Raw genomic sequence first — 21,968 nt, 5'->3', positions numbered from 1 at the left:
TTATGAAATCAGCTCTACTTCTCACAAAGGAAGGTCACGATGGTGTTACACGGGGTTTTCAACCGGACTATTTTTGTTAGATTCTACATGTCGAAATATGAAAAACCCCAAAGCCTTTCGGGTGATGGACCAGTGGTGTAGCCATGAGGGGCTCTGAAAGAGTCGATTTTGTACGAACATAATATGATTGAGTCGATTGAAAATTTGTCAAAAAGATTCTCAGTATTTAGTACGATAGTAATGAACAGAACTGACATTATTGTATGTTTATAATGTATTTTTATGCCATTGGCGTAACTAACATGGAATATGGACACCAACACAAATTTGGTTTTATTAGAATAGTATACACACTTAAATTATTTTACGGATTCCTGTGAAATCTCAACAGCTGAACAGTTCGGTGAAATAAATTAACGGAGTACGGTAAATTTTTACAGTATTCGGTGAAAAATCACCGTAATCCGTAAAATTTCGACGGAATTACGGTGTTTTATTTCACCGAATTGTTCAGCTGTTGAGATTACGGTGAAATTCACCGTAAGAGCTTAGTGTGTATTAATAAGAAATCCATCCCGATTGCGTCTATGGCATTGAAAAAATACATTTTAAACATAAATTAATGTCAATTGAGTTCTCTACCATCACAATAAACACTAAAAAAATGTTTTTGTCAAATTTCCAATTAGCTTAATAATATAATATACGTACAAAATTTGCTCCTTTTAGAGCCCCTCCTGGCTACACCACTGGTCCATCACCCGAAAGGCATATTTCGACATGTAGAATCTAACAAAAATAGTCCGGTTGAAAACCTCGTCTAACACCATCGTGACCTTCCCTTGTGAGAAGTAGAGCTGATTTCATAACGTCGGTAACGCCTGCCGTACAAATCAAATGGAGCTGTCACCTTTCCGCATAGAAAAATGTGCTGCTCAATTATTCCTTTTCACATGGGACAATTATGCGTTTATGGGCAGTATACGTTTCAGGTGCATACCACGCATGATCTAATACGGCAATTGTCACAGAATTGTACTCTTTAACCCGTATCCGACCAACAAATGGGAAAAAGCTTAAATAGGGTCCTAAAGCCCTGTCCCAATTTTAGTGCCGAACGCTTAAGTTTAGGTCAAAAACACATGTTTACTCAATTTTCTAATGTATTCCGTTCGTTTAAGTTTAAAAAACATTTTTTATGTTTTTTTTTTAGATTTTGTCACATCCTTTGGCTTAAACTCAAGTTTTGGGTGTATTTTGTTTTCCGTGTCCCTTCCGAAATGTCAGACAGGAACAACCCCAGTGTTTAAACTGAAACCCCCTGTGGTGTTTTTGTCGACTAAGCGAACGTCAAACATGATCAAAAGTGTCAAGGTCCATTTATGGACCCAATTTGAAAGTTTAAACATGATATAGCCGTTATTTGAGCGGGAAAAAATGCTCAAGTAGTGGCAGTAGCATGCTCTTTCGTGTTATTAAATAAAAACTAGATTACATTAAAAAAAAAATAGTACCCAACTGCTGCTATTTTGACAACTCTTGACGGATTGCCTTCGTTTTAATTCGAATGGAAGCGTCTGAATGTCTAGTTTTTTTTAGCTTCATTGGAATTTTTGGTGGGGCACTGGGTCAAGTCTGGTAAAAATGATCCGAACTTCCTTTTCAATCAACTTGTACCCAACTTATTGGTATAAATATGACTCCAACCCAACTTCTTTTTATAGTTCTGACTACGGACGTCATGTGAGAAATCAATTATACAATAAAAGTTGGGGTCATTTTACCCGACTTTAACTCCGAAACATGGACATTCCAATGTTCCTCGATAAACTAGTCATCCAAACGATTAAATTCGAACTAAACAGAAGGTAATCCGTCAAGAAGTTCATTCTCAATACAAAATTAACGAATCACGATAGTAAAATATTTTAAAATGCTTGGTACAATATAACAATAATAGTTTGTTTCAAACTTAGAGATTGAATTTCATTACGTACATATAATAAAACTATTTCGTTTCAGAAAACAACGAATGATTTTGAAGTGCAAACAAACGATTTTATTGTACACTTTAACCTATTTACGATAGTTCGTTTTACGACCACTATTTTACGACAGAAACTAAGATTAACGACCGTTTTAATGAATTATCAATGCCCAAACACGTACCGTGCCAGTACTATATTATAGACAGCGCCATATTCTGAACGGTCCATTCCTTATGTTGAACATTACATCCAAAATAGTAAACTGTCAGTTTGAAACATGATTCATTGTAACATTTCAAAACTAAAATACATGGTTAAGTTGTTTTTTTTTCAACAAATATTATACGAAAAGTTCATTTGCTGTCCATAATAAGGAACAATGTATGTTCATAATTAGGACCATCGATGTATATGGCGTCCATAATTAGGAACATGCATGCGTCAGACTAACATATGATTTTTCAAATGATTGATAATTGATGAACGTTTTATCACAGACACATGTCTGTGGTTTTATTTTAATCTATACGTTTATTTAAATATTAGACAAATGCAACGGCAAGACAAACCAATATCCCAGCTGTTGAAATCGTTAATGATTTAAGTTACAGTCGAAGCTCGTTATAACGACAACTTTTATTGCGACAAATTTCTCTATAACGACATTTCCAATGGTCCCTTCAATTTCCCATACTAATTTCAACTTTTATAGCGACATTTATCTGTTTCGACCGTTCTCTATTGCGACATTAGTGTTATATTCAACATTCACTCAATATAACGACATTCGTTTATCTATTTTAGTACATATTATGATCGTTTTATTCCTCCATGCTCCATAACGACATCCAACCTCTTTATAACGACGATTTTATAGCGACATCTCCGTATACCGACGGTCCATTGCGATGTCGCTATAACGAGCTTCGACTGTATTCAAATTGGATTTTCTCAACCGTTCAGAATATGGTGCTTGCACGGTAATCAAAATTAGACTGTCATAATGTTCCGTTAAATTTTTTAGTATAAGAAGGCTAACATGTGATGGTTATTTAAATATGAAATTCCGCTACCGGCGCAAGTGAGCATCAAACCTTTGTTTTTCTGATATCTCAGATATATGACAACTCAGATTGTTGCCTAAAAATATATATAATATCACACCAGCACCTATACACTGAGGGTGTCTGTTTCTGTAAGTCCCAAGTCATCTGATTGATTCCTTGTGTAAGTGCAGCTGATCTGGCGATACTGGAGTAGCAACCACGGGCGGCCAATCAAGCTCAAGCTATCAGTTATCTGAAATCTCAGTATCTGAAAGTGACTTGTTGCTGCTCAGTCAAGGATGGATGATCAATTGGTGAGCACGTTTAACAAAAAAAAACATTATTTTAAAAAGCCAATGAAATTTTCAAAATCGTTTCATGTACTCGAAATTTGTCGAGGTAAATGAAGATTTTTGTTCCAAGACAGAATTAAAACAAATAAGAACAAGTTAATCACGCCTCACATAGAACATAATATCTTCTTGGCATTACGTCCTCACTGGGACAAAGCCTGCTTCTCAGCTTAGTGTTCAATGAGCACCTCTACAGTTATGAACTGAGAGCTTTCTTTGCCAAAGTATCCATTTTCGCATTCGTATATCGTGTGGTGGCAGTATTGCAACCTAACCGCTACTTTCGCCGCTTCGTTGTATAGAGAGACAAAATGACTTAACCACGAATCAAAACAAAACAGTACTTGAGCCGATTTTCCACTGGTACAAAAACGTCGCAAGTAACTGAATAAAACGGCTTATCATTTTGTAATAAAATTGTTGTGGTAAATAATACAAACTACCTAATTTTTGAATGCGAGCTGATTGTATGCAAAATTTAAGCGATGTACACGACTAAAAATGTTAAAAAGTTGATTCATTTTAAAACAGTTTTAGAAGACAGATTGTGATTCTTCTTATTTAATTTTCTCAAAACCGTATGAAAGTTACTTACGTCGATTTGAAAAAGTAATCGAGTACAGCTAATGCTCGATAACTGGGTGCTATTTAACTGGGCTGCTTTTTAACTGGGTGCTCGCTAACTGGGCTGTAGCCCAGTTAAAAAACAGGTAAACGTCAAAAACTTTCACCATCCCGTAACTGACGAGGGGCGTGCAAATGCAAAATAAGATTTCGGCATTATTTTTTTAATTGTAAATTTGTCTTTTTTCATTTAGATTTTAAATTTTTTTTTCAATTCAATGTGCAATATGTCGAAATGAGAAATAAATCACAAATAGTTATTATTGCTTTGTTCTTAACTGGTTTATTGATATTCATACAAAATTCATGTGTGTACTTTAGAAAATTCATTTAATAAAAATCGCTGCACTGGATCTACAAAGCTCGCTTGCGCCATTCGTTTTCGATCAGCTTTGTTCTCAATGACCTCAAGCGGCTTACATCGGCAGCATCATTTTGCACGAAGTGAAGTAAGTAGTCCAACGAATGAATGGCTTTCGTGAATTCCGGTTCCTGTTGATGATCTCCCCCACTTACGGATGATGCATCAAGTGAAGTATTTTCCATTGATTCATCCGGGAAAGAGTCTTCTTCGATTAAAACGCGAATTCAATGACGGAATGACACGAACACGACGCGATTCCAAAACCGAATGACGCCAACCAAAACTTTGCATCTAAGTCCCCCTCGATTTTTATTTGAATGTGTGTGTGCGTTGGAATGGCAGCCCAGTTATCGAGCATAAGCTGTAAATGTCTTATTTCTATCGAAAATCTTAAAATTCCGGAATTTCCCGGGACAAATTACGTAAATATGATTATTCAACAAACTATTACTTACTTGATACTTGATGGGCTACAATCCGCTACGTTGAATCTACGCCGAATGGATAATTCTTCTCCACTGGGCTCGGTACTGAGCCAATCGCTTCCAGTCGCCCTGATAGTTAAGTGCCCTTAAGGTGAAACATCTCGGAATGCAAAGACGGCCGGTACAATGGCCGACTTCTCCACCTACTCACGTTTTCAAAGGCACAAAACTGGAGGAATAGTTGGCAAATGTTCCTGATCTTCTTATTTTAAGCTTTCTGCTAGTGCACAAAGCCAAAATATAAAGTGCACTGTTGTGGGATGCTTTCTTCGCGAGATTTGTGCCTTTGAAGTTTTAGTACAATCTTAGAAGTTGATTCCAAACTATTTCACCTTAAATCCTCTTCAACTGCAAAAAGCCAACGTGTGCGCGGCGTACCACGAAGCCGACGGCCTCGTCCGGGTTATCTACTGAATATTATCAACAAACTATTAATGATTCGTTATTGTGAATGTCGACAAAAATGTGTTCTGCGATGGTCCAATTAATCGACCACGTTTTTTTTATCTTTTCAAATCTGTAAAATATGATAACACACGCTTTCGAGCTGACAGCGGCTAAATCTGCAGTTCTAAAAATGAGAATTTTGGGAATTAAAACATTTTAGAGCTTAAAAATTGTCGATTTTCCAACCCTATTATCACCTACAAACACCTTCAATCATTCAACCGGTATTGACTGTTTAACGAGAAACTTGCGACGATCGACGCGCCACCATAATCCATGTAACGGAGGGTGTTAGAACTAACTTGGAGGTGATGATTTCGCAATTTTGAGGTTAAAATCACCTCCAAACACTAGCGATTTTGCGGTGGGATGTTGACGTTTGATCACGAATACTCCAACACCCCAACAATCGAACTGTGCAAAACAGAAGAGAGTTGGAGAGCGAAATGGGATCGCCCTTGAAAATTCGTACGCGCGCTTACTGCGTTGTAGGAGTCCATAACACTGCGGGCACTCGCTCTCTCAAAGATGCACTTTTCTGATGCACTTCCATGCTAGTACTGAGTGCCATGCGTTTACGGCGCTCTCACTCTCCCGCTACGGGAGTTGCATGTATCCTTCACCTTGAGACTCAACCATCCCATCCCACTCGCAATGCAAGCGGTGCGGATAATTTCATCACAATGGAAAAAGGGGGAAATCGACGATGCACAGTGGCCCCGCACTAGACAAATGTTGGCCGAAAATACTAATGTCACAAAAATCCTAACTAATTGATCAATGGGACTTCCGACACATTGAAGGGTCTTTTACTTCTTCTTCTTCTTCTTGGTATTACGTCTCCACTGGGACAGAGCCTGCTTCTCAGCTTTGTGTTCTTATGAGCACTTCCACAGTTATGAACTGAGAGCTTTCTTTGCCAATGTTGCCAGTTTCGCATTCGTATATCGTGTGACAGGTACGATGATTCTTTATGCCCAGGGAAGTCAAAGAAAATTTCCATTACGGAAAGATCCTGGGCCGACCGGGAATCGAACCCAGACACCTTCAGCATGGCTTTACTACGTAGCCGCAGACTCTAACCACTCGGCTAAGGAAGACCCTTACATTGATGGGTAAATAATCATTTAAGAGTGTTTCCAAGATTTTCTTACAAGCTTTGAAAAATATGTTAAATGTGCTACACTTACAGGGCTGGTAGCAGTTCATTTTTTAGAAACTTGTCTCTATTTCTAAAACGCCCCTATTGACAATTAAAGGTCTCTAAGGGCTCTATTTTATCCAAAAATGGTCTCAAAACTAACTCAAAACTAATTTTATTTACCCTGTTTGTACCCAATACTGGTGCAAACCAAGCTACAGAGGCTTTGGTTTGATGCTTACGCGACTATTTCACAGGATTTTCAAGAATTTCTTTTCAAACTCCTCGAGGAAAAGCTTCGAGCGAAGTGGTGGTGCTAGCGATGACCGCTGAAGCTCTTGATTACTCAAGGCATTACTGGAAGAATCTGTTGTCGATCTGTTGAGCAATTCCTGAAGAATTCCCGAGTCACACTCTTAAGAAGTTCTTGGCAGAATTGTTGTAAGGGCTGTTCATTTTATAAAGTGGACACTTTATTTATGCTATATCTTTTTTATTTATTGATAAAATCGCAATCGATTCTCTGTCCATCGTTCAAATATTATTCTACAATGCTATGAAAATATAAGATCTTAGAAAATGATTTTGGTTGAAGAGCTTAATAGTTTTTCCAAAAACTCCTAAGAAAAGCTGTTCGTCAAAGTTTAACATTATATATCGCAAAACAAAATTCTATTTTTTTTTTTTTGAACAAATTGTATGTTTGTATCCTTTACTATTCTACTAAAGGTATAGCTTTGGAAAAATGAATTATATTCCACAATTATCTGACATTAGGTAACTTTAGTGATTTACCCATTTAAGGCCAAATTTGATGATACACTATCCTTTCACTCCCAGCAAAAGCGAAAAGTAAAAAGCGTGTTCAAAACTAGTTAGGATTACTAAAGAAACTATATTTGTATAAACGAGAGCTAAATCGTGAGTTTATACAATAGTCTTAAGTATAAAGCCACGACGTCAAGATCATCATAGGAGATTTGAATGCTCAGGTTGGCCAGGAGGAGGAGTTCAGACCGACGATTGGAAAGTTCAGCGCCCACCGGCTGACGAACGAGAACGGCCTCCAAGAACATGGCCATTCGTAGCACCTATTTCCAGCACAGCCTCCCGTATCGGTACACCTGGAGATCACCTCAGCAGACAGAATCGCAAATCGACCACGTTTTGATCGATGGACGGCACTTCTCCGACATAACCGACGTCAGAACCTATCGTGGCGCCAACATTGACTCCGACCACTACCTGGTGATGGTGAAACTGCGCCCAAAACTATCCGTCATCAACAATGTACGGTACCGACGCCCGCCCCGGTACAATCTCGAGCGGCTGAAACAACCGGATGTCGCCAATGCGTACGCGCAGCATCTTGAGGCAGCGTTGCCGGATGAGGGCGAGCCTCTTGAGGACTGCTGGAGGACAGTCAAAGCAGCCATTAACGACGCTGCCGAAAGCGTTGTCGGATATGTGGAACGGAGCTCAAGAAACGATTGGTTCGACGAGGAGTGACAGGAGGTTTTAGAGGAGAAGAATGCAGCGCGGAGCATGGTACGCGGCAAAGCATGGTACGCGGCAAAACGTTTAACGATACAGACTGAAGCGGAAACAGCAAACCCGCCTATTCCGGGACAAAAAGCGCCGCCTGGAAGAGGTGGAATGCCAAGAGATGGAGTTGCTGTACCGTTCTCAAGAAACGCGGAAGTTCTATCAGAAGCTCAACACATCCCGCAAAGGCTTCGTGCCGCGAGCTGAGATGTGCCGGGATAAGGATGGGAGCATCTTGACGGACGGACGCGAGATGATCGAAAGGTGGAAGCAGCACTACGATGAACACCTGAATGGCGCAGAGAACACAGGCACAGAAGGTCAGGACAGCGAAGGCGATGGCTACGTCAGCACAGCGGATAGCGGAAATCAACCAGCTCCCACGATGGGGGAAGTTAAGGATGCCATTCAACAGCTCAAGAACAACAAAGCCGCTGGCAAGGATGGTATCGGAGCCGAACTCATCAAGATGGGCCCGGACAGGTTGGCCGCTTGTCTGCATCGGCTGATAGTCAGAATCTGGGAAACGGAACAGCTACCGGAGGAGTGGAAGCAAGGCGTTATATGCACTATCTACAAAAAGGGCGACAAACTGGAGTGTGAAAATTATCGTGCAATCACCATCCTAAACGCCGCCTATAAAGTGCTATCCCAGATTCTCTTCCGTCGTCTATCACCTATAGCAAACGAGTTCGTGGGAAGTTATCAAGCAGGTTTCATCGACGGCCGCTCGACAACGGACCAGATCTTTTCCGTGCGGCAAATCCTCCAGAAATGCCGTGAGTACCAGGTCCCTACGCACCATTTGTTCATCGATTTCAAGGCGGCATACGATAGTATCGACCGCATAGAGCTATGGAAAATCATGGACGAGAACAGCTTTCCCGGGAAGCTCACAAGATTGATCAGAGCAACGATGGACGGTGTGCAAAACTGCGTGAAGATCTCGGGCGAACACTCCAGTTCGTTCGAGTCTCGGCGGGGACTACGACAGGGCGATGGACTTTCGTGCCTGTTGTTCAATATTGCGCTTGAAGGTGTCATGCGGAGAGCCGGACTTAACAGTCGAGGCACGATTTTCACGAGATCCGGACAATTTGTTTGCTTCGCGGACGACATGGATATTATTGGGAGAAAATTTGAAACGGTGGCAGATTTGTTCACCCGCCTGAAACGCGAAGCAACAAGAGTCGGGCTAATGGTGAATGCGTCGAAAACAAAGTACATGCTGGTTGGCGGAACTGAGCGCGACAGGGCCCGCCTAGGAAGCAGTGTTACGATAGACGGGGATACCTTCGAGGTGGTGGACGAGTTCGTCTACCTCGGATCCTTGTTGACGGCTGACAACAATGTTAGTCGGGAAATACGAAGGCGCATCATCAGCGGAAGTCGTGCCTACTATGGGCTCCAGAAGAAACTGCGGTCAAGAAAGATTCACCCCCGCACCAAATGCACGATGTACAAAACGCTCATAAGACCGGTAGTCCTCTATGGGCATGAGGCGTGGACTATGCTCGAGGAGGACTTGCAAGCTCTTGGGGTTTTCGAACGCCGAGTGCTAAGGACGATCTTCGGCGGCGTGCAGGAGAACGGCGTGTGGCGGCGAAGGATGAACCACGAGCTCGCTCAACTCTACGGCGAACCCAGTATCGTGAAGGTAGCTAAAGCTGGAAGGATACGCTGGGCAGGGCATGTTGCAAGAATGCCGGACAACAACCCTGTAAAGATGGTGTTCGCCACGAATCCGGTCGGAACAAGAAGGCGTGGGGCGCAGCGAGCTAGGTGGATTGATCAGGTACACCAGGACCTGGAGAGCGTGGGTCACAGTCGAGGATGGAGAGAAGCGGCCATGAACCGAGGGAATTGGCGAAATATTGTTGGCGAGGCTTTATCAAGATAATTGATGTAAAGCCAAATAAGTAAGTAGTAAGTATAAATTTTACTGTTTATGGTAGTTTTACTGAAAAGTCTCATACTTTTAAAATCATATACGCATATTTATCGATCTACAGCAAATTGTAAACGGTTTTCTCCGAATCTCAGAATAACATATTATGAAAATAATATGTGGAAAATAAAATCGATTTTATTACAGCAGTGATGTCAATTTTGATCAGAGTTGGGAATGGTAATAGTAGTAGGCTTGAGTTTTTTTTCGAAAATCACGTGGTTCTTCTAAAACAGTAGTTCAAAATTCTTGTCGGAAACACTAAAAATACTTGCATAATTGTTGAAGAACTCTCAATGAAATATTTAAAGTAGTTTCTGCACGTTGATCCATTTCTGAGAATCTTCAGCTCCTTAAATAATTTCACAATTATCCCAGAAATTTGCAGCTTCGGTGCTATCCAGTTTGCGCTTCTACTATGAATATCATGCCCAATTGAGTTGATATCAGTTTTCAACACATCTTTCAATTGAACTAATGATATAGCACGTTTTTATTATTGTTAAATCAGGAAAAAACGCTCAAAAACTTCTCAGTACATTTTATCAACGCTTACTTTTTACATATGGGCCTGACTAGCGATTCATAACAGTCCAATAATTGTATTTGTTTCTTCCAGTAAGCTCAGTTAAAACATATCTTATTTGGCAGTCTTTATTTCACCATTCTGCGAAGAATCCAAAGAAAAAAAAGACAGATTCGCAGCATTTTAATGCTTAAATAAGAAAATTATAGAGTAATTTCCCTGGCAGTTAAGTTTCGCAGTTTACTCTAGTTTTTGTCAAATCTATCTGAGTAAACTGGTTCAAGAAAGATATAAATTTTGATCCAAATTTGAATTGCTAATGAAGTTGATCTTACCAGAGAACATGAATCTTTCTGAGTCATGTGTAATGACCGGCATGAAAACAGTCACTTTCAATTTGAAAACAAATTCTTGACTTCCATGGGCATGTTTCCTACCCATAGTTTGGAATGTGGACGCGCCTAGAAATTTCTTCAGGAAATCCTTGAACATTCCAACGCTACTACCTCCAGCGATTTCACAGAGATCACTTTTAAAATCTTCCTGGAAACCATCACAGGATTTCCATTACTATTTTTTTCCTCCGGTTTTTTACATTGTCACTCTAATAGATCTTCCTATGGATCCACAAAAGTTTATTCCAGAGGCTTTGAAGAAATTAGTTGAGCGATTTTTTAAAGAAACCCTACAACAATTCCTACGCCGATTTTTAAAGTTATTTTTCCAGGCCTTTTCACATAGATTCCTTTACAAAAGCATTCACGATTAATCCCAGGAGTTGCTCTATTTTTTTCTTTCAATTAGCCAACATAGAAATTTTCTAGAAAATCTTCTAAGACTCCTTTAAGAGTACTGGAGTTCTTTTCTAGTAGGAATTCATCAAGGGTTACTTCACATTTTCTTTACAATTACATTTCGTATGTTTTCACTAATTTCACCAATATTTTCTTTCAAATTCTCTTAACATTTCTTTAGCGACATCTCTTGAAAATTTTTGAACAGTTCCTTGGGGCATTACATAAAAAATCTCTGGAGTAATTCTTAAGTTAAGTTAAGTTTCTATTTTCCATACATTCAGTCGTTAACAGTTCTGCTTTCACTATTTGGACGTATTTTTAGAATAGGGTCTATGCCAGTTATAGAGGCAGCAGTAACGGGTTAAGGAATAAAAAATCGCCAAGAAATAACGAAAGCTCTTTTTTTATATCTGAATACGTCTTTCGACAGCTTTTCTATTCTATTTTACATAAAATCTCAAAAAAAAAAAACGCTATATCTATTATTGGAACATGTTTTAGTAATAGTGGTATTTGATGGGGTTCAGAGGTTACGATGTATGTATTTTTAAGACTTGGTTTTGTTGCTATGAAAAGTGAATTTATGTTCGTTATGTTATGTTATGATTTGTTATGTGATCGAATACATCAAGGCAATGCATGAACTACATTTATATAAGGTTTAACAATCGCATGATTTTATTATTATGAAAATTTATTGGCTATCGAACTCTCCTGAGAGAGAAAATCAATTCCCTCGAGAAGGTAAATCATTTCCCCCGAAAGTAAAGGTAAAGTAATTCTCTCGAGAGGGTAAAGCAATTCTCCCCGAGGGGATAAAGTAATTCCCCGAGGGGGTAAAGTAATTCCCCCGAGAGGATAAAATAATTCCCACGAAAGGTAAATCAATTCCCCCGAGAGGGTAAAGTAATTCCCTCGAAAGGAGTGGAAGGATTAAGAAGTGAAAAGTGAGGGTTGAAGAATGAGAAATGAGATGTGAGGATTGAGGAGTGAGGAATGAAGAATGAGAAATAGAAATCAGATCTATTACCTAAAGCAATAAAACAGTACTTTTCAGTGCTACAAAAACAGTGCTTTTCAGTGCTATAATTAAAAACGGTACTTTTCAGTGCTACTAAAACAGTACTTTTCAGTACTATTTTTTCTACTATTGATCCCTTTACGATCCTTGTTTGGACCCGTGCCTTCGATTTTTGGTTGGTCCCGTTGGCGAAAGCTAGCGGTGGTAATCCTTCTTGGACACCGTCTTGCGAAAAAATCTCTTAGGAGGTCTCGTCTTCTTTCGTTTATTCAGTTGCAACCATGTTTCAACGACAAACAAAAGGAAGAGTGAATCTCTGAATTCACAACTTCCAAAAAAATGGAATTTAAAACTGTCACTAAACGTGGCAAGAATGGAAGAAAGGACGTTTCTCCGGAATGCGAACTTTCTTCCAAGGGTGAAATGAATAATGTTGATAATTGCATCGAAATGAGCAATCAGTTCGATGCTCTAGACAAATTTTCTGAACACCAAATCTAAGCAGCCCAGGCTCTTTGATTCAAGTGAGGAAGCAAAGAGTGCCGCCTATCGTGGTCAGTTCTTCCGAATTTGGAGGATTTAGGCAGGAGATCTTGAACTCCGATAGGGGAATCAAGGTATCTTGCAAAATCGCAAAGAAAGGAGATTGTCGCGTTTTGCCGGAAACTATTAAAGATCGTGAACTTCTTCTCAGACATCTTGAAGAGAAGAAGCACAATTTTTTTACTTATGACGACAAAACTGAACGTTTGTTCAAAGTTGTCTTGAAAGGTCTCTCAAGTGACTATAAGTCACCTGAAGAGATCAAAAATGGAATAAATGATTTACTTGGATTTTCCCCAGTCCAAGTAATCATTATGAAAAAGAGAACCCAATCTGGCATTGTTCGGGAAGGGCTTTCTCAAGGATATTATTTAGTTTACTTTAACAAAAAAGATCTAAATAATATTAAAGCTTTATATAAAGCTAGACTTATGTTCGATGTCCGTGTGACATGGGAACATTTTTAGAAACCTGGAGGAAATTACCAGTGCTGTCAGTGCCAAAAGTGAGGTCATGGAACATAAAATTGCCGCATGGATGCTAAATGCATGATTTGCGAAGGTTCTTCCCATGCTTAGGACGTCTGTGAAGGAAGATACCACCGAGTTCATATGCTCGAATTGCGGGGGTAATCATAAGTCAAATTTTTGGGTTTGGCTTTCGCTTAGGCGATTCGTCGAGGCTCGTGCCAGGCAGATGAACAGTAAAATCCGTTACGATAACGGTCGTTTCCGTAATTTTCAAGGTAGAGTATCGAATAATGCTCATTTTTCAGTTAACGATCGCTTGATTAGGAGTCATACCCATCAGGAAGATCATAATCATGCTCATTCACAAACTAATTTTAATCCGTCGAGTAGCCGTTCGAATCGTTTAATTTCGAATGTATCTACCCAAGGAAAATCTTTTGCCGATATCGTAGCAGGTAATTTGAGCTTCCTCCTTGGTATAGTACCAATGAGTTACATAGAATATCCAATGTTGAAACATTGGAATAAATGTCAAATATTATAATTAATTATTTCAGGCATAAATCGTTACAATCTTCTATAGCTACGATAATGCGTTATATATTTAGGTTAAGTTACTCACCTGTAAAAAATCTGAACTGCTACGGCAAATGAAATATAATTTGTTGTTAACAAAATGTTAATAATATCTCAAATTTGTTTTACAAAATTAGGATGATAGTGTTGTCTAATAACACAGAACACCTAGATATAAAAAATGAATGTAATATTTGGAATAATACTTATAAAGAAAAAAAAATGAGAAGTGAGGAGAGAGAAATAAGGAGTGAGGGATGAGGAATAGTGAGTGAAGAGTGAGAAATAAAGGGTGATGAGTAAGAAATGAGGAGTGAGGGATAATGAATGAGGAATGAGGAGTTAGGAATAAGAAATGATGGTGATGATGATGATGGTGTAGAAACAAAATGTTCTCAAATTTTTGGAATATATGTATGTTATCTTTAGTATGAATGAACTCAAGGACAGCATGGTATGAATGAATAATAATTTGAATTTATTTTTTCATTGAAAATAACAGAAGAAACAATCTTACAATTATAAAAGTAGATCAGGAGCAGAATGTTGGGATTGAGAAAGGTACTGAAGAAGTAACAATGAAAAACTTAGCAAACGGAAAGAGATGAATGACACGTCGGCCTTATGAAGTGTTTCGAGCGATGAGGTTGTGGTGAAATTTCTCCTGGTACAATTTGGCTGATCCAGCCATTAGATTGGCTTGTGCCGGTTCCTCCTTCCGGACAAATACAACTTGAAATGTCTTCATATCAAAGAATGAGGTCTGCTAGATAGAATTGGACCGGTTGAGCTAGATTTTGTTGAGATTTAGTACAGGAACAGCGATATTGATGAAACAACATCCAACAAATTAGAAAAATTAATAAAAGTCAAAATTTACACCAATTGATTTTAAATGTTGGGTTCTGTTCAATGCAAAAGAAAGTCGAAAAAAAAACAGAAAGATTTTGAAAACTTAATTGTTACGACTTTTCGCCAACTTCAGGCCACTGTGTGCGCCGGGGAGCCTATTTTGCTCACTCTTCGCTCTCCCGCTCCGGCATATCGTGTTGATTTTGAGCGGGTTGGGGTCTGAGTCTTGCTGGGGACTGGGGAGGCCGGCCGGCGGATTTTCTTCTCTGTGCGTCATCATTAACGATTCGACCGTCGAACGGTGCTGATGTCGGTTCGTGTCGCCGTGGATATTGTGCGTAATTCGAGCGAAGTCTCAGTTTGTGCGGTTCTATTGCTCTTTGCACTCTGAATTTCTCCACCGCCGCAATCGCGTCGCTTGTGCCGCCGCCGGCCGCAAGCGTACACTCGCAAGGTGTGTTATTTTTGTTTTTGTTCAACGAAAAAAAATTCCCCCCACCCCACGTCCATTTGAATGTAATTCTTGGAGTTTTGGATTGTGATGGAAAATTACCAGAATCGCAATTGGGTTATTTAGGTGTATTTAGTTTTTTTTACATATCCACGTAAAAAATGAATCAAAATCCAAGTTTTCAAAGTTTTTGGTGTTCTGAAACTATTTAAATTTCCATTTTTTGTTAATATAGAAATAATTATGGCGTTGTCATTATGTGATTCAAAATGTCATTGTTTCTATAGATTAATTTATTTTAATTTTGTTACACTGTTAAACAATTAAATTACCCCCCGGGATAAGTTTCCTTTATGCTTGCAAACGTACCTCCGATTGAAAAATGAGAGGGAGGAAACCATACGCAGAAAAGACATGGGTATTTAATGTGAAAAATGTTTTGAATCGCGTTTATCTACCGTGTGGAAGGAAAGGTCAATCGTGTCTGGGTGGTGTACGTAAATGTGCGGGGTTTCTGCCTGTGGAGCAACAGAGCAAGCGAGGGAAAGCTGGGAGCTGCAGTGGGGTACCATCGGTAGCATGGCTTGCTATGTGCGTGTTTCGATGTGTATTGCAAAAATCAAGGGCACAAGAGTGCAGTTTTCCCAGGTTGACGTGACCATGACGCACACTCACACATACATGCGTGAAAAGGGGTAATCTTGTTATGAAATCTTTTTGGAAAGATAGGTGAAGAAAAACTTACTTATGGTGTGATTTAAATTCTGAATCAATTCCTGTTCAATTGTAAATACGCTCAAATCAGTCAATTCGCCTTTGTTCGACATTATGTTTCCTTATTATTTACTAGTAGTTTTGGCAACCGCCTTTAACCGGTTTGTTGACACAAATAAACGGAGTCCTATATTGGAGAGGACGTTCATATAAAGCCAGAAATCGGAGAAAGTTGCACAGTGCATTTTTCGATGATTATGTACTTCAACCTGTCAATGCATATAAACTATAACTTTGGTTTTAGAATGCTGTAAAACTCATAAATCACTAACATGGGCTTGTGGATACATCTACCTTCTTCTTCTTCTTCTTCTTCTTCTTTTTCTTCTTCTTCTTCTTCTTCTTCTTCTTCTTCTTCTTCTTCTTCTTCTTCTTCTTCTTCTTCTTCTTCTTGGTAATACGTCTTTCACTTGGACAGAGACTGCTTCTCAGCTTAATGTTGAATGAGCACATCCACAGTTATTAGAGCTTTTTTGCCAAAGTTGTCATTTTCGCATTCGTAAATCGTGTGGCAGGTACGATGATCGTATATGCCCAGGGAAGTCAAGGAAATTTTCATTATGAAAAGATCCTGGACCGACCGGGAATCTAACCCAGACACCTTCAGCATGCCTCTACTTTGTAGCCGCGGACTCTAACCACTCGACTAAGGAAGGCATCCATCAACCCTAGACCTATTATAGTTTAGATGTACTTTCAGTGCTGTATGTATGACTAAAATGACTTCCCGTAACATTGTGGGTGTTCGGATGAGCGGGAATAGACTGTTTGGTGGTGAATCTCCCGACAGATCGATGGTGTGTCAGCCGAGATAGATGTCAGTCAACGTCAAATGGGTTCCATACCTACATATGTGGATACAACAGAAAACGTGCAAGTCATATGCAGCTAGATGTGCTCTTATTTCGGGGAATTATAATTGGATTATACAGAGAATATTAGTGAATTGTTAGAATTATACTTAATTTATAATTGCGGTTGTGCGTAGCGGTTGGTGAGTGGGTCTTAAATGTACAATCGCTATACGTTGAATTCTTACCGATAATTTATGTACTGTAGGTTAGTTCTTGGGCACAAGCAACATATTCGCGGTGTATTGGAGCTCGATCCTACACATTTACTAATTGTAAGTGTAATTAATAGATGAATTTGGTATATAAACTTAATATTAAACTATATACAGTAGGATTCGCAAGCAGAGACCGATTTGAATTTGAGCGTGAAACTAGCTGGATGGGGAAAAATTAATGTAAGACCTAATTGTACATAACCTTAAACATGAATGAACTCTAAAAATACAACATCTATTTACAGCTTTGAGCGTAATAACCAAAATCGCTTCAGAGAAGTTTTTCATCGCTCCCACAATCCGAACAGTGGGCCTTCGTGAATAAGGAAGAGTACAATAAACTAGCAAATAATAAGTGCTGATCGCCGTTGCTTAAGTAGATCTTCAAGGCCTGAATTACAAGAGTTCATATGTTCTGCATCGCTTAACGAAGATTCTTCCTTACATTCTACGGTTCTATTCGCACTTGCAACAGTATGAAATATTTGTTAATTTGCGCCTCTGCGTCCACGTTCGATACCATGGGTAGGACAAACGTTGGCAAATATATTGTGCACAGTGAAACTAAGAAAAATTTCAACCCTATGGAATCCTAGGCTGGAAATTGGAAGATGCTTTATATCACTGGCAAGTAAGTCTTGTAGTTTTTTTTACGAAAATTCTTCCAGAAATGTCTCCAGGGAAATGCCAAGGTTTTTTTTTGCATATTTTTCGGATTTTCGAAATTAATCCTGGACTCTTGAGGAAATTTAAGAAGATTGTTTACATAAGATGCTAAGTTAATAAAAAAACAAAAATTAATCGAATCTTGTTATAATGTTCTGCAAGATTTTCCAAATAAATTTCTTGGAAAACATTGTACAGAAACTCTATAGCAATGTAGTTAGGAATGATCGGAGGAATTATTGTAAACTTTTGAAAATTGCATGGGATATTTTGGAATGTTTGGAAAATTTGCAAGAGTAGTATTTGTATGAAATACTGGAGTAATTCTTAGAAAAAAATAGATTTGTTGGAAGAAATTCTGTAGAAACCTTTGGATGATCTCCTAGAGTAACAACAGGAGAATTTGGTTGAAGGATTAGTGAAAAATACCATATATGACTGGCCTAGATATAATTCTAGGATAGTTTTGGGCAAAAAATATATCTGAGGAAGTTACTGGATGTAGTAGATCGGTTCCACAGAAAATGACGACTTTTTCCCAAATATCATTTTAAAATTTTTTGATTTGGATGAAATTTTGCACATGTTTTCTTTATGCCCAAAAATGCCTTTTTGCATCATCGGTTCGCCATTTTAACTCTAGCCTTACTTTTGAGAAGGGCCTAAGAAAAAATTCCTTAATAATTTTCAAAAAAATATAACTTTGAAACGGTTTGTCTAACTGATTCCGCAAAGTTTTAGGTTATTCTAGGGACTATTTGGAAAAATATATACACTGTAAAAAAAATGTTGTATTTTTTATATTTCGAAAATAAAGCTTAAAAATGAATTTTCTCAAAAATCGTATTTTTGATTTTCTTTATTTTTTATATGTTAAAGTAGACAAAAAATAAGTCTTTTGCACAGTGGGTCAAGATGGAGAAATCATGCACAAAAAAGTTATGATTTAAAAAATAAGGTGAATTTTCGAATGTTAAATGTTTTTAAACTCGATTTTATGAAAGTACGCAAAATTTACGACAAAAAAGGTATACTGGAAAATCAGGCTAACTTTTACCGTTTTAAAGATACAGCGATTTTAATACAAAATTATGGAATAATTTTCAATTTTCGGTCATTTTCGAATGTTTTTCGAGGCTCATAAGCCTAGAAATTTGTTCATTGTCTGAAAGAGCAGCTAATTTTTAACTAAAATGTTTGAAAAAATATTGATTTGATAATTTTGCATGGTATGAGGCGAATTAAAAAATGTGCCCTGAAAAATGATATATTTTATTTTTTAACGAAACACAACTTCAACATTGTGGTATTTTGATATGTAATTATCAAGAAAATATGGAACAAAATGCTAAAAGTTTAAAAATAACAAAATAACGAATATAAAGCAAAAAATACGTGAAATCCATTTATATCGATTTAAGATAATGAAATATTTCCATTCGAAAACAAAAGCTTAATGAGTAGAGGAGTAAAGTGCCCAGTTGTCTCACACAAATATACCTGATGTTTTCTTAAAGTACAGCACGTTGGTATATTTTTGTGGTCGGACAGAAACGTACCGAATAGTTGATTCAAGTACCCATGTTGGTATAAAAAAGAGCTGATGCAGCAAAGACACAAGCAAGTGGTAAACAAGCAAGTGATAATCAAGTGAAAAGTAAAGAATAGCTTAGAACAATGAAGTATAAAATGAACACCATCAACAAAGGTTGTGTAAATATTTTTTCCAAAAAAGTGTTCATAAAATTACCGAAATCTCACGGAAAGTAATATAGCCAAATTAGTTGAACTAGGATTTGCAGATGAAAATCAGCTTAATAAGCAATTTAAAATTTGCGATTCGTGCCATTTACAATTGGCTAAAAGAACAGCATTATCAAGCAGTGATGACTTATCAAGTAGTGAAGAGGAAGATGTTTGCATGGAAGAGGAAACAATAGAAACATAAGCTTCAGCAACTTCAATACAGTCAACGGATTCCAATATGAATATTCCTAGTCAGGAGTCATTGGAAGCAACGTCAGCAACTTCAATAGAACCAACGAACTCCAACTTGAATGTTTCTAGTAAGGAGACATTAGAAGCAACGTCAGCAACATCGATTGAGACAACGGATTCCAACGTCCCTGAATACATCCAAAAAGTGAATATCGATATTTGAGTTGAGTCTAATTATTTGATTGGGCTAGAAAGCGAAAACTAACACAAATTTTCTTTTCTTATGCAACTACAGCAGAGTATGAACATATCAAGGAGCAGCTTAATAAACAATATTCGAAAGCAATAACTATTCAGGGAACACAAAAATACCATTCATTTATTCCAGTTTCCGTAGATAAATAGAAGTTAGGCAATTTTCAAACTGTAATGATAGTAAAAGAATTGTAAACATTATGAAAAAGTAGGAAATCTGTATCAAAATAGGACGCTCCATCATTGCATTGTATTGCATTGTATAAGAACATGAAATAAAATACTTTCAGAAAAAAATATTCTTTATTTTATCAACTCGAAAAACATCCGAAAACAACCAAAAGTTGTGAATTTTCAGTAAATTTAATTTTAAAATCGCTGTATCTTGGAAACGGTAGCAATTAGCAAAATTTTCTCATATTCCTTTTTTGTTGCAAATTTTGCGTACTTTCATAAAATCGAAAAGCATTCAAAATGTTTATTTAGACTATATTGTAAAATCAACCTGTTTTTTTAAATCATAACTTGTTTGTCCATGATTTCTCCATCTTGACCCACTGTGCAAAAGACGTCATTTTGTGTCTACTCCAAAATATAAAAAAATGGATTTTTAAGCTTTATTTTCGAAATAAAAAAAATTACAACATTTTTTTTACAGTGTATATTTTTTCCAGATAGTTCCAACAATAACCTAAAATTTTGTGGAAGACACCAAACCGATCAGACAAATAGTTTCTGAGTTTTATTTTTTTGAAAATTGTTCAGGCTTTTTTCTTAGTCCCTTCTCAAAAGTAACGCTAGGGTAAAAATGGCGAACCGATGATGCAAAAAGGCATTTTTGGTTATAAAGAAAGCATATGCCAAATTTCAGCCAAATCAAAAAATACAAAAGTAAACCGACATTCGAATTCAAATGGAACCGCTCAGTAGCTTTGTAGCTCTCAAGGATTTCCTGGCGCAAAATCTGGAAAAAAAACTTCTCAAACTCTCCTTTGAGAAATCGCTGGAAGAATTTCTGGGAGAATTGATGGAGCAATTTCAAGAATAATTTCTGAAGAGATCCCAGTAGGAGATCCTGAAAGTATTCCAAATAAAATTACTATGATAATTCCTGTCCTGATAGATCCTGTTGAACCCGTTAATCTGAAGGAGCCTGTACAAATTTGCATCAGGATTCAATGCGAACAGAATAAAGAAAAAAGAGACTTCAGAAATCATTTTAGTTAGATTTTCCATTAAAAATAGATACTATTTTGATACTTAGGGTAAGTGTTCCCTTAGTTGTGGGTGTTCCTATAGTTGCGGTAGTGCCGTTTTCACTGATTTTATTACACTAGCCACAGAACCGGCACTTCCAATCGACGTATTGGCTTGTTGATACACGGAATAGTTGAAATGAGCGTTCAAATTGCTATAAAACTGATGAAATAGCACTAAAATAGCTAAAACTTGTCTTACTTGTACCAATAGTTGCGGTAAAGTGTTCCTATAGTGGAGGATCCCATAAGAAAACCATGGATACCGCAACTATAGGAACACAATTTAAAATATACCGCAACTAAAAGAACGGTGTACCAACAGTGGAGGTATTATTTTTCACTGACATGCCGAGGTTTACTGCGATGAAATCATTTTTCCCATCAAGTAAATGGTTGTTACTTCCTGTTACAACATTAACATGTACATTATTTGCGCTTCTTGAATGTAGACGATTAAATGAAGTTCCATAGTGCTTAGTACCTCCGCTATTGGTACATCTACCCTACATTAAACATATAGATCAAGCTTCTAAAAAGAAACCTGCTACCAGACGATCTGAGAAATCGTTAGCACCATCACACTCGTGTAACACGATGTGACTGGCTATTAGATTAGTCCATTACTTCATCCAAACATTCTTCAATTATATTCTGATGATTCTGTATGGATGTTCCAGAAACATCTCAAGGATTACTTCCGGGGATGGTCACGACAATTTGTCCCAGAACATATGCAGGGTTTGACGTGAACATTTTTAAGAAACCATTTATTGATTTATTCAGAAATGCCATAGAGGATTGCTCCATTTGTTTGTGTACAATTAAAGAAG

At 37.8% G+C, this 21,968-nt stretch overlaps 1 protein-coding gene across 2 annotated transcripts in view; it reads left to right on the top strand.

Annotated features, from left to right (window-relative positions):
- Positions 1-15,038: 15,038 nt before the first annotated feature.
- The window catches only part of LOC5566763 (protein argonaute-2), a 178,714-nt gene continuing 171,784 nt past the window's right edge, over positions 15,039-21,968 (top strand). Inside the window, exon 1 of one of the 2 annotated variants that reach the window (XM_021849128.1) lies at positions 15,039-15,060. The gene's annotated coding sequence lies outside the window, so the exon portion shown is untranslated. Of the gene's footprint in view, positions 15,061-15,155; positions 15,181-21,968 lie in introns of those variants that run through there. The other variant, XM_021849129.1, reaches the window with a different exon arrangement.

Source organism: Aedes aegypti, chromosome 3 (assembly GCF_002204515.2).
Source record: "Aedes aegypti strain LVP_AGWG chromosome 3, AaegL5.0 Primary Assembly, whole genome shotgun sequence".
Classification (NCBI taxonomy): domain Eukaryota; kingdom Metazoa; phylum Arthropoda; class Insecta; order Diptera; family Culicidae; genus Aedes; species Aedes aegypti.
Note: the sequence above shows the minus strand (reverse complement) of the source record. Positions and strands in the feature narration are given on the sequence as shown.